Source organism: Sminthopsis crassicaudata, chromosome 3, assembly GCF_048593235.1.
Source record: "Sminthopsis crassicaudata isolate SCR6 chromosome 3, ASM4859323v1, whole genome shotgun sequence".
NCBI classification, from domain to species: domain Eukaryota; kingdom Metazoa; phylum Chordata; class Mammalia; order Dasyuromorphia; family Dasyuridae; genus Sminthopsis; species Sminthopsis crassicaudata.
This window is the reverse complement of record NC_133619.1, coordinates 146652073-146666943: the sequence shown is the minus strand read 5'-3', so window position 1 is coordinate 146666943 and position 14871 is coordinate 146652073. Positions and strand designations below refer to the sequence as shown.

At 31.9% G+C, this 14871-nt stretch overlaps 1 protein-coding gene across 1 annotated transcript in view; it reads right to left on the bottom strand.

Annotated features, from left to right (window-relative positions):
* GPC6 (glypican 6) overlaps positions 1 to 14871 on the bottom strand; it is a 1235068-nt gene that overhangs the window by 617931 nt on the left and 602266 nt on the right. The window lies entirely within an intron of this gene.

Genomic DNA, 14871 nt, shown 5'->3' with positions numbered 1-14871 from the left:
GGATTATACTGAACTTCTCCATATCTAAGGACAAGAAGTTTCCATTTGATCAGACAAGTGCTTTAATATGCTTTTCTTTATTGAGAATTACCCAGGAATTAATTTTTCTCTCTCTGTCTCTCTTTCTCTGTGTCTTTGTCTCTGTCTCTCTTGTCTCTCTTTGTCTCTGTCTATGTCTCTGTCTGTCTGTCTCTCAATGTATATATGGGCATTATCTCTATTAACCATAAGCATTTTATAAGAGGGAATTAGTTTTAATCAATCGTTTTGATATACCAAAATATAATTATGATCAGAATGGGAGTGCCAAATTAAAGAATTCATATGGGAAAATGAAAAAAAAGTGTATGTATATTTAAAATAACATATTTTAAAAGCCTTACTGATTAATTTCATTTTAGGAATTCCAAAATGGCAACAGAGTCTTGTAACATGATCTAATAGAAAATCTCAGTCCAAATATAAACCACTGTAATCAAAGGAGTTTGCCTAAAGACTAGTTTTACAAGCTTTGTTCAGTGAATCATATAAGCCCTAAACTCTATAGAGTAGTTATTATGCAATCAAATAGTGCAATGGAGAAAGAGCAAACCATTTGTGGAATAATGAATCCATCTCTCTTCAAATATTTATTAGTTTTTATACCACAAAACAGTGGAGACTTTACATAATGGTCTAATTTTCACCGAAATTTTGCATATAGTAACTATATAAGTGCTGAATAAAATGAAATATGCAAATAGACTTCTAGAAACATATCCTAGAAGATTATAATATGTTTTAATTAATTAATGATAGTAAAATGGTTCCTGTGTTAAGTATTAACTGCAATTGGACTATGATTTTGATTCTAATTAAGATGTTACTATCTTTTATAAATTTATAGAATCATATATCACATCAAATTCTAAAACCAAAAATTTCCATTGTGGTTAATTTTTGCTCTTGATAGATGTATATACTATCATTCCTGTTAAATTTTAAATTACTGAAATATTCCCTTTAAATTCTTATAAATGTCACATCATCAACTGCTCTTTTATCCTAGATTCAATCAAGTACTGAAGTTGATGATATAACCTTTTATTTTCAAAGAAAATTTCAATTGGTATAAAAAGATAGTTTCTTTTGTGAATGATACTTGTTTAATAGGGGAGAGTGAGACACATTCATTTAAACTGAAACTTGGATTATAGCTATTAGGCAGTCCCAACAGAGAAAAAATACAATTTTGAAGTCAACACTAAAAGAACAATACAGATGTAAGCAACTGAAGCTTAGTCTGCCTAGTGGACCATCAATAACAAAGCCATGTGTACGTGCATTGAAAGCCTGTCTTGAGAAAAAGGAGGAATTACTTTTCCTTTCAATAGTTTTCAGCAATAAGTGGGACAGGTAGGCAGACTGATGATCAAGAAAGCTTTTCCTGTTAACTTTATGTGATAAAGTTTTGAGCTAGTAAGAGTAGGTAGCATGAAGTTTAGAAGTAGTAAACCTGGATTTTATTTAAGCCTTAAAATCTGTTAGTTATAGTTGTGAAATTACTTCTATCAACTACTAGATCTCTAATTGCTTGACTGAAGTCAATCTCATAACACACCTTTGGTAGCACATTTAGTGATCAAGGAATACTCTGAAGTGTAAGCATTCATGTACTCCTAATTGCCCTTAGGCAATAACTATTTTAACAACTGAAATGATTACAATAAAAGTAATTAGAAATTTAATGAAAATTTTCTGAAGAAAAGAAAAATCACTTCCAAAAATGTTTAATGCTCATTTTTCTTTATTCATAGTATATATCATATTACTTCTTGTTCTAATGTAGTCTCTTCATAGAAGTAGTTAGTATAGTTAGTAACTTATGTTTGTATCATGGAACCCTTTGGAAGTCAGATGAAGCTTATACTTGCTCCATAGAGTAATGTTTTAAATACATAAAACAAAATACACCAGGTTACAAAGGAAATCAATTGTAATGATTTAAAGTCAAAAATACAAAATTTTAAAATACAAGTTAATAGATCCCAAATTAAAAAAAACAAAAAACTTGCAGTTTATGGGGTAAGATCATGGAGAAAATAAGTTCCATTCTATTGCTAAAATCACTGATACTTTCATTAAAACAGGAATATAAAGAATACCTTTCTGCATCCATCCTATGCCTTATTGAAAAACACGCTGATCTAGAAAACTAGAAGGCTTCTGGGCAGCCAAAGAAATTAAATAGTTCTATATCTCTATTAATCTATCTCATCATTTTTCAAAAGGCATTTGTACAGCACAAAGTATTTCAGAAATTTGAATTATTCATTCACAGTACGGAATACTGCTATTCCAAAAATTAACATGAGTCTGACAGATTTATTAATTCCAAAACACTTACGAATATTTTATATATATCTTAATTTTAAAATATATTTGTGAATTATGTCATGAAAGACTTCACAGAATATGACCAAACATTTTTCCATAATGAATTTATTGTTAGCTAAAACAGAATATGAATTTAATAGTAGAATTATGTAATTATATTACTATTTGGATTGATTCTATGATATCATCAGAATAGAGCACTCCCAGTGAAGAAACTCCATCTGTTAATACTTATTGATACCTTCTTTGGAAATTATTGTCTTAGAATTTTGCCTGATGTGGCACAAAGAGATCTTACAGGGTCAGTCAGCATGTGTCAGAACTAGGACAGGGTCCTAGGTCTTCTTGATGGAAAAGTAAGAATTTTATGCATCATTTTATGCTTCTCACAATTCTATTAAACAATGTTTTTTTTTTAATCACTATTTAAACTTAGCAAAAATCTGTCCCATTTAAAAATGCATATGATGAAACTTTTGTATAAAGGAATACAAAGGTTTTGATGAGTGTATTCTTCTTGACTTCCCATAGCTAGAAAATGATTCCTGAATGCTCCCAACTGACATTCATTTGTGATTACTTTGCTTCCTAAATTCCTGCCTGTTTGATGGTACCATTCCCTACCAAAGTACCATGCCAGTTTTTCTAGGGCACAGATGACAATCAAATATGGGTTTCAATACAAAAACGTCAAAAGTGCCATTTCTTTAGCAGGAAGTCCATTATTTCTGGCAGTAAAATACATTAACACCAAATATTTCTCAAGTGCCAAAATGAAAATTACAACGAGGAAAAGAAAAAATGACACAGTGGCATAGATATTCGCATCTGCCAAATAGACAGCCTGAATTCTAGCAGGTCCTGGAAAACCCATTAAAAAATACGGTGTTCCACAATTCAGAATAACTTACTAGAATTCCAAGGAATGTTAAGAAAAACACTTATCAAGATCTATACAAATTAGGCAGAGCAATGAGCCTTAGAATCTGAACAGAGTCATATATTTGTGAAGGAAATAGCCCCTCTACAATCAGTTGCATCTGCAACTGCTAGCTAAAAAATCAGTTCTAAAATAGTTTTCAATACATTTAAAAACTTAAACATCAAATGGATAGCCATTGATAAGACTAAAAATTACCAGGATTTTTCCTAACCCTTACAAAAAATAAGTATTTGACTTGATTTATCTACTCCCCGGATAGGATTTAGAACTGGAAGGGTTCTTGAGACCCTCTAATCCATTCACCCAATCTCCACTACAAATATAGGGAAACCAGGAAAATTATGGCTTAGGGATAAGTGGTCACACAGGTGATAAGTTATGGAGTCTAGATTCAAAATCAGATTCCATATTTGCATATCTTTTCTTTATATCATCCTGAAAATAATACTAAAAGAGCATCTCTAGGTTTGTAAAACATTTTACACTTGTAACTTCATTTGATTCCCACAAAAAACCAACCAAACAAAAAGTCTTGTGGATTAGGTTCTATTTTCCCCATTTTATAGATTTGTAAACTAAAGTTGAATGAAGTTTAATAATTTAATCAGAACATGCAAGTAGTAGCATAATTTGAATTCAGCTTGCTTCCAGGAGCAAAATGTTTGAGGGATAGTGTAAAGACAGGAAAATTTGTATTCACATCCTGCCTTGAACATTTACCATCTGTAATCCTGAGACAACTAACTTCTTTCAGTTTCAAGTAACAGATCATTTGGAAATTATTTAAAGAAAACCATTGTGAGAGTGGTGGGGTAAATCATAAAAAAGAAGATGGATAGAAAAGGAAAAGGCCTGTGTGATCTGTAAAAGAGGGATAATAGCATTTACATCACAGAGTTGTTGTGAGGATTAGATGAATAGCACACAGACAGCTTTAAGAAAGACACTATACAAATTTTAACTCTTAGCATTTTAATCCACTAGACAACTAGTTGTCCTGACACCCTTAAGTGGTACGAATTAACTTAATAATTGAAACCTACAAATTATAAAATCTTAGAGAAACAGACCTTGCAGATCATTTAGAAATTATTTAAAGAAAATCATTGTGAGAGCAGTGGGGTGAATCATAGAAAAGAAAATGGATTGAAAAGGAAAAGGCCTGGGAGAATTTCCATGGTAATGTCATAATTTAATATGGCATGATGAAGGCTTGGATCATGTAGATAACTAGGGAATAGAAAAGAAGGTATGATTTAGGTAGACTCCATAAATAAATAAAGAACAAGAATAGGGTAATGGATTGAACAAAAGCTATGGAGATTTCATATGGAGGTAATTTGTGGATTAAGAGTAATAGGATAGCAAAGGTTATAGGCTTTAGCAATGGAGCAGATAATCAATGAAAAAGGGATTAAGTGTTTACTGCTTGCAAACCTTTATGTTAGCCACTGAGGATTCAAAAATTAAAATTCAATAGACCTTACCCTCAAGGATTTTACATACTAAATCTAACTAATAAAGCTAATATTCATATAGCACTGCACATTTTCAAAGCTCTTTGCACAATTTATTCCAAGGATCGTCTGAAGTAGGACCTATTATTCCTATTTTAGAGTTGAAGTATCTGAGGCTAAGAGTACTTAAGTAACTTGTACAGTCACACAGCTAGTGTTTTGAAGAATAATTTGAACTCAGGTCTTCATGAATACAAGTGCAATGATCTATCATTAGGCCATCAAATTGTCTAAGGCTGAATTTAGCATGTAATGATGATAATCATGAGAATTTTGCATTGCATTCTATTTAATATTGGGAAGCTAAAGAGTGATGAGGAAAGCAAATTTGACAAGTAAAGTTCTTCATGATGACTGAATTCTCTAATTTTTTTTTTCCTGAGGCAATTGATGTTAAGTGAATTGCCTAGGGTGACACATCTAGGAAGTGAGACCAGATTTGAATTCAGGTCCTCCTAACTTCAGGGCTGAATTCTCAAAGAGTGGAAACCCTTAAGACAAAAAAGAGAAGCTAAAATGGGAGATCCATGTTTAGAATTTAATTCTTAATAATTTGCTTTTCCTTTTAGTTAGAATTATCTTGGTATATTTATCCATTGAACTTATTTTTGATTCAGCAGGGAAATTTATAGAGAAAAACAATCCTGTAGAACCAAGTCTATGGGATATCATCATTAAAATACTTGCCTCTGAAAATTGAGTCAAACTTTTGATCACACAAGTGCTAATCTAATAATTCTAGGACATCTTGAGGAAAATGGTTTTAAATTTTAAAATAATCCAGTTTACATATTCTAAATTAATTTAATGAAATGCATTTCAAAGCAGTTCTAAAGCCAGCTCTCTATTCCTACCAAACTATCCACTTGGGAGAAGGTCCATCAAAGAATCAGGGTGGAATTAGAAAATAACTGCTACTGGGGAGTCAGTGTCTCTTGCCAAATTTACCTCTTATCCAGATTAAAAAGTGAAAACCAGTAATGAATTATGATTTTTATAGCAGCACAAAAGTGGCAGTTTCACAGTACTCACTTAAAAATTAATAGAAATTATTGAACAGTATTCCATGCATGATAAGCTTTTCTCCAAACATGATAGGCACATTGGGAGAAATGCCTACTTTTTTTGCACATTTTTAGCACATCATTTTGTGCACTGGAATTATAATTTACCAAAAGCTATAATTTATTAATTTCTTAAAGCAGTTTGCCAAAGTGATTTAAGGGATGTCTAAGAGTGTCAATGCCCTATCTAAAACTATCTTTTACTTTACAAGTGACATCCTTACCAAAAGTATGAAATCAAAAGCACTTCAGTAAGGTTGCATCTACAAAAAAGCTGTGATTCCAGAATCACAGCTAAGCAAATAACTTTCCCCAGTTTCTTATATTTCCATATATCGCCTAATTATTTTGGGGGGGGATCATTATTACAAAATTCTTACATATAATCCTGCATTACTCAGTCTGCATATGAAGAGGTTGGAGCAAAATTCACAGAGAATAGCCATGCATGTGGAAGTAATTGTATGGAAGATACATGCAGCTGAGCACTATATTTCCAGATATGCATACTTCATGGAGAGTCTCCATAACTTTATTCCCCATGGCTACCCAATCTAACTCTCACTCTACTTATAGGAACACAGCTATAGCATTTAAGCATGAAAGGACTATCCATGTGAATCATTACTGTCTAAATGAAAAGAATCAGAAATGCTAGCTACATCTTTTAGATCACAGATTCTGAATCTTATATTATGTCATAGATCTATTTGGTGAAGCCTTTGGACCCTTTCTTAGAATAATGTTTTTAAATATATAAAATAAAAGGCAAAGGATTACAAAGGAAATCTTTTATATTCAAATATGGCTATCAAAATGTTTTTGAAAAAAACTTTTTAAAAGAATGCAGTTTAAGAATATATAAAGTGTTTAGACTAAAACACAGAGCAATAATTTCCAGAAGTTGATCATATCATATTGTTCCAATATGAGACACAGATTGCTGCTATTGTACTCTTTCCTCAAATGACTTGGTATTTAGTGTGTGTGTATATATACATATGCACATCCATATATACACTTTTATGATTTATATACCTACTTATTTATAGGTTTTCTTTTCTGTTAAAATATAAGGTCCTGGAGGACAAGGAATGATTCGTTTATGTCTTTATATTCCAGGTGCACAGCAAAAAAGCCTAGCAAATAAATGTTTAATAAATCCTTGTTTATTTGTTGATTGATTGAGTTAAGAAAAAATATAGATATCTTCAAGAGTAAGAAAGCATAAGAACCTTGCTTGATCACAATTAGTTCAGTTAGGATTTTTAAAAGCCCAGTGGTGAAATGGTTGATAAATTGAAGGAGAACCAATGCATTTGGCCAGCCAAAACCCACAGAAAGAAATTATTAAATGCCCGTAGACACTGGAAAAGGGATCTAGACAGAAAAGCCTAACTTAGTAGAGTAGTTCATGAAATAGGAGAGCTAGGAAAGCCTCCAGCCTACAAACTGTGATGGTAGCAGGGATCAAGGCCCAGCCAATGATGCTTCAAATCTACAGCTGTGTCATTTGGACAAAAACCAGTGTCAGAAGCTTATCCCGAGGACAAAAGTCTGCCTGGCACAGGAACATTTTACTTAATGCAGACAACCCCTTGGTCAGTGTACTGGCTAGAGATACATGAAGTTTTAGAAAACCGTTCTCATAAACTAGATCTTTGGTAATATAAACCAGTGCCATTCCTTCCTGAGATGCACAGAGCCGGGTCTTGATATGGTCCCCATTCGGAATGTAATGATTGAAAAGGACAATCACTCTGTGAAACTCCACCTGGAGTGTGGCTCAGGGAGCTCTGCAGCTAGCTCTGAACTATGGGTTTATCCAGATGAAGACACCACAAATCTAAAGGGAAGAGTGGCTGAGGAGGCTAAACCTCTGGCCACATGGACTAAACCAAGGGGGCTGAGTGAATCACATACCTCCGGTAAAAGGGAGGGAAAAAAGGATTGGGGGAGGGAAGAGGTGAACCAAATGTGGTGGCGTTGGGGTAGAGAGAGTTTGGAGATGAAATTGGAGAAAATTTGAAGAGAAAATGATAAAATGAGAGTAAGGGGAGTGGGCTGGACTGGGCCTCAGGACTCCTGGATCTCAGAATTGTATAATATGGTCTGCTATTAAACATAAAATCTTCCAGCTTAAAAACAAAATAGAAAAAAAAAAAAAAAAGAAAAAGATAACTAAGTAGTATAGTGGATAAAGTACTGCAGGTTAACCTTGTGTTAGGAGGACCTGAGTTAAAATCTGACCTCAGTGAATGTTGAAAACCATCTTTGCAAGTTTTTTTGAAAATAAAAAGCTATTATTAAAAAAAAAAATCTGACCTTAGATATTTTCTAGATATGTGACCCTGGGAAAGTCATTTAACACAATTCACCTTGGTTTCCTCATCTGTAAAATGAGCTGAGGAAGGAAATGGCAAAACATTTCATTGCCAAGAAACGCCCAAATGGAATCATGAAAAGTTGGAAATGACAAAAGCAACAGAACTGAAAATGACTAAAAAATGAGTAAACACAAGAAAACAATGATGACAAATTTTATCATGCTAATGATACTTAAGACCCCACATGACACTTAAGTAAAGCCTTGAAAAGTGCTACAAGTACTAATGGGGTTTCTGGAAGAAATGAATTTTTTTAAATGTAAATGTCAAAATTTAGACTTGTCATATATTAGTTCCAAATTTACACTTACCATAAATAATTAATCCTTGTTCCAACAGTTATGTTTTATTCCAGATTACTGTTTTCCCATCTCATAGCAATGAACTCTGACATCTAAATGCTATTTGATAAGGACAATGATGACATATAGATACTGACAAAAAGACATTCTTGGCCAGTGTCCATCACAGCTGTGTTAAGGCAATCATAGAAATTATCATATGCCAGGCCTGGAAAGAAATGAATGTAGGCCCAAAGTAAAGAAAGCAGTGGATTTTCAAGAAGTTAAGAAGTTGGTTTGAACAACAGTTTGATAAATTATCGCAAACTTTTCTATGATACCTCTGTACACAATTCTTGGGGGGATAAATATACATGAAAAAAATTCTGGTTGTATTTAAGGTAAAAAATCTATGTATCCACTCCTTTTGGGGACTTAGAATATTATTCAAGACAATGTAGCCTAAGTTATTTCTTTTAATTCCTGCAATTCCTGATAATTCAGAGAAAAAAAAGAAATATTCCTGTCTTGTGATCCATTTCATTCTTTGACTTCACTAAGGTAGGTTATAATCTAGTTAACTAAAAGATAAAATCCATGGATTAGTAACCATGACATTCAGAAACTAGAATAGGTACAATTTAGAAAAGTATTTGGTTCAATATTGAGACCCTTGCCTGAAATAAAGTCATCAGTTTAGCACCTAAAAATTATAGGCCAGGCTTTTCTCTGAAAGATTCTATTCCCCCATACTAACTAAAAATATCTTACTTTTTATATCCTTAAAAAGATGTCACCAATATTTTATGGAAATAGTGTCATAAATATTTTATGTAGTTATATTCTGTCTACATATTCAGGGGAGTATTATAGGGTTCATCTTTTCATTAAAATACTTTATAAGACATGCTATTGAATTCTCCCTGGGATTGCTTCTATTACGGACAACAAAATTCTAGGGGGAAGGGGGAAGATTTTTTTTTTGACAAAGTGCTTTGTTGTCTAATATTTAATAATACCATAAAAACTTATAAATGCTATCAGTTTTCATTGAAAGTATCATGAAATGTAACTACTTTTTTTCCACACAAAATTCACTTTCACTGTATTTTCAACCAAGTAATGCACATTTTTTAAAAAAATAAAAAAGGTTAAAAAAAAGTATAAACACATTTCTAATATCTATGTAGTTATTCTTGGGGCCAGGGGAGGGGGCACAGGACAGGTAGGGGCTAGATAGGATTATTTAATGACATTAATCAAAGGAGATATTCAGAATTTAATAAACATTTATTAAATCTACTTCATTTAGTCACTGTGTTGTCTATACAAAAGCAAACTAAAACAGAACTTATCTGTTCTCTGGAGGAGCTTATATTGTCTTCAGTGTATGAAGAATGAAGATCAGATAAAGACAGTCATTCTTGTGAAAATGTTAAGAGATTTTATAAAGAACTTGGGGTGTTGGAAACCCTGTAGACAATGGCTTCAATGGAGCTCTGCTTCCTTCTACTCTATCTGCTCATCCATATGTAGTGAAAATAATGAGAAATTCTGTTATATAATATATATATATATATATTAAGAAATACATATTATATGTATTATATATATGTTGTTGACACTGGTTGACACTGGTGTTTTATATATACATGTATATATAATATAATATAATATATAAAGTAACAAAATGCATTGTCCCATTTTGATTTCCCAGCATCATAGAAGGTAGACTTATACACATTTTCCTTCAAGAAATTCATATGAATTCACCAATTCTATTCAAGTTGGTCTCAGAAGGGTCAGTGATGGTATTCTTTAATATTCATTGCTCCAGGTTCTATTTTTACAATCATCAAGGAAGCAGTAGAGACAACCAATAGCATGTTTTGGAATACATTTTTCTTCAGAATCTTCCCTACAAATGAATACCAGCAAGATGTCATCTCTTAACTAAAAAGAGGAATAGCAGGAATACCCTATACCCTACATAAGGCCTACTTCACTATATCAGCACTATTCATGCAATATATCTGTCAACCTTTATTAAAATTCTTTTTGATGGGTATCGTGGCTCATAAACCTCTACAATGCATTGATATTACCTAAGGGAATGTCCTTGCAGCATCACATCTTGGAAGATGGGACAATTAAAGAGAAATCCTCTAAACTTTTAAGAACAGCCAAGGATCCCAAATCTTATTCATTCTTCACAATGCTTGGAATGTTTTGTCCCTATAATTACAATGTGAGAGAGGTAGTGCAGTATACTTAGAGATGTCTATGTCAGAAGGACAGGGGTTCAAATCCAATTTCTGTTACATATTGTTTGATGATGGAAAAATTACTTAAGTTTTTAGGATCTGAGATCATGCTTTGATATTACAAGAATTGCTGATCTGCACTGATATATCTTATGTAATGAAAGTTGCCTATCTCAAAATATTTGAATCATAAACAAAAATATATATTTTTGTGAAATTTCCTTAATAACAGGGAATCTTAATCTGGGATTACAAAATATCCATATACTGATTTCAGGTGATTTGTGGACTTGGATGAGGAAAAAAATATATAAATATGTTAATATTATATATATATATATATATATATATATATAGATAATCTTTATATTCACTAACATTTTTCCTTTATACTCCTAAATATTTAACTTTATGGATTTAAAATTATTCTGAGAAGTTTATTATGCAAAAGGTTAATAATCTTTGATATGAAATTTGTTCTAACACCAGTCTAAATATATCAACAACATATATGACATCCTTATTGTGCTTATACTACTTTTGAGTTGCATGCTACTAAAATAAGCCAATTTCCTCAGGTGGAATAGTCAGTTCTATCTTAATATTCTAAAGTTCTACCTTTATATGGAAACTTAAATCTCTATAATAGCCTTGGATAAATTTGTGTCACCAGTATAACTTCTCATTATACTGAAAAATGGACATTATTTTAAAAACATTATCTTTTTGTGCTCTGATAGTACTAATAATAATATTTTAAGGTTGATAAAGCTCTTTTCATTCACTATTTTATTTGTACCTCTTAACAGTATATTGTTACTTATTCCCATTTAATAAATGAGGAAACAGACTTAGAGTGCTTTAGTGATTTGTTCAGCATCACATACCTAGCAAATATATAAAATGGGATTTGAATCCAGGACTTTGCAATTTGCCGTGGTCATGAATGCAGGATTTGGATTCAGAGGACTTAGATTGGAATTTTAGTTTTACTAAAGTTAACCAGTTTCCTCAATTGTCAAACAAGGGTTTTTGGACTATATAAACTATAAAGTCTCCCAGACTTGGTGTTACTAATTCTGAGTCCAGAGTTTTAACAAGTAGACTACACTGCTCTCAAAAAAATAAAAATTAAAAAAAAAAAAAAAGGTGAGTACGGGTGTATTACCCTAGATAACTTATCCCCAATGGCCTATGATGAGAGTATAAACCATAACAGGGAACAATTTAAAAGACAAAGATTTAAAACAGATTGTATTTTAAAATTGTCTTAAAGGTTACACAATTCTTTGAGTGGGTAAAGGGCAGGAGTGAAGGGAGATAGTCTGTGAATCATTCCACCAATTTGCTTTCCTACTGAATAACCATCAGGATTGGATCATCATTCATTATCATTACCACTAATTAATTACTTTGATCCTATACTTAGGTGCATTTTAATGGTGAAAATTTGGGGACTGACCAAAAATGGTAAAAATAATGAAAAATAAAACTTCTAATTCCAGCAAGAGAAAATATGGCAATTATATTTATATTTAGAAATATGTACAGATCTCTGAATTTTATAATAACTTTGAAGTAGTAATTCAAAGTTCCTTTCTGAAGTTAGTGATAATATGATAGTATTATTATACCCTTATTTTACAAGTCCAATTCTTAAATCACTTCAATTAAAGTTGGTGATCTTTCTAGACAACTCAGAAATCTCTTCTTTACAAAAAAGACTTCAAATCATTGTCAGTGAGAAATATAGGAAATACAGGAAAAAATGTTCATTTGTGAATGCAACTTAAACTTTTTGTACTTTCTCTCATCTTAATATGTTCAGTCCTCTGGAATATTTGTGAAGAAAACAAAATTGGCCCGGGTGCTAAAATTCTATAGATTAGTGCTGGATGCATCCCATGTCTAGTCAGTGAGCTAGCATCTGTTAGGCATTAGGTGAGGCTGGCTCATTAGTGAACCACTTAAATTTCCTGACTTCTAAATTATTTGAAAAATCACTCATTCTCTCTTTTTAACTGAGCTGGCTGAATATTAAAAATCAGTGTCTTTGATGTCAATTTTACCCATTATTCAGTTGGCTGGTACATGATGAGTTTAATGAGACCCAAAGTTAGAAGGTGGGAAAACCATCAATCTCTGTTTGAGTCAGTCTTGTTTCGTGGCTACAAACTGAACCCCAGATCCTAGCCAATCACCTTTCAATCCATAATGGCTACAAAAAGAATGTACTAAAAAAGGATAGAGTAAAATGAGCAATTTGAAGATAGACTACATAATCGAGGTTAGGAGAAAGTTTGTGACATGATTGCTATTAAGGTAAAAATCAAACTAGAAAACTGTCACCTGTAGTTTGACATAAAACACTAAGCTAATAAGGTCTTTTTTTTCTGCACATTTTTTGGTATATTGGCTTCTTAACCCACTATACCTTCCCAGAGAACAATGCATGAAGGCATTGTAACATTATTCACCCTACAAATGCATGCAAAATATATTGTTGATAAACATCAATGCTCTATTTTAAACAGCATAGAATCAGGAAATTTTACATACATACAGAAGAAACACATATACACACATTGATTTTATGCAAATATATGTACAGAATACATAATCTTTGAAATCTGAAATATGCATGTTTATATTTAAATAATATGCATACAATACACATATATAAATGGTATTTTTTTCCTTTTACCAAATTTGTGCTATTGATGTTTTAAGTTTTGCAATATATGTTCAAACTCAGAAGGTCCTGCTTAACAGCTCATATTTAGGCAGTGAAGTTTCCGTAAGGATCAGTTGTGATGACCTCATGAATGTAGCCATTAAATATTGCTATTCCTCAAATTCCACCACTGAAGATACTCTTGTTTTCTAAAATGATTTTTTTTTCTTTTTACTTACTGAAGTTTGTTTGTTTGTTTGTTTTTTGAGTCATGTTTCTCATTGCTTTTCTTACCTGTCTTTTTTTTTTTCTCTCTGGGGAATATAAGTCTTTTGGATAATAGAATATGTTTAACTCTATAATCCCTCTGGTGACTACAACATTTTTGTTTTTCAATGGGAGATTATTTTAGAGAAAATGGTAATATCCCCTTTATATTTATGTGCTTTAAAAACTCTTTCACAAATAACTCTTCTAATTGCTTAAACACTTTCTTTTAATTCAAAAACAAAAATTGAGTCAATAAAAATAAACAAAAATAAATCACTACTAAAATCACCACTATAGCAACAACTTATGTCCAACAAAATAGTTTTACTTGTAGAGTTCTTAAAGGACCATACATACGTGGGCACACATAGACATTTCTGAAGCTTAATGAATTCAAATAAAGAAATATAATTAAAGATCAAAAGTTTTAGGAAGAGATCAGATTTTAAGGTATTTTGATTATCGATGCATGTGGAAAAACCTCGCTGAATTGCTCTTTTGTGCCATACTCCTAAGATTACAAGAATAAAAAACAAAATTTTAAAACCCACAAAACTCAGTGTTTGGCAAAGACCTTTGTTCAAATATGACCTTTTTCTGGTGCCAGGGAAACAGATTCTTTCATCTATTGCCTTTCCTTTGGCCGCTAATGCAAACATCTTTCAGTTTATTTGTTGGTCCAACCTCATACATGGGTAGGACTATCTCATAAGTGCAGATAAATGTCAAGACAGAACTTAAACAAAAGCAGACATTCTTTCAAACAAAAAGCTCATAGTGTCTCAGAACAAGAAATCTAGGAAAGAAAAACAAACCTTAAAGATAAATATAAAAGTGCATTCTTAATTTACTAATCTCATTAATCCAATACAATTCAATAGGCTACAAAGATATTGCTAGTAGTTCCATTACCATGCAAAATCTATACTTTGTATTCATTAGTTCTTCCATATACCAGTTCTATAGCTTTTTAGGGTAGGTCTCTTCTTTCATCATTGAAGGATCAGGGTTATTTATGATTTAATAATTTAAAAATGACCCAAAAAAAGTCAGTTATTGCATGTTCTTAAAAACAATGTCAGCCCTGATAATGTC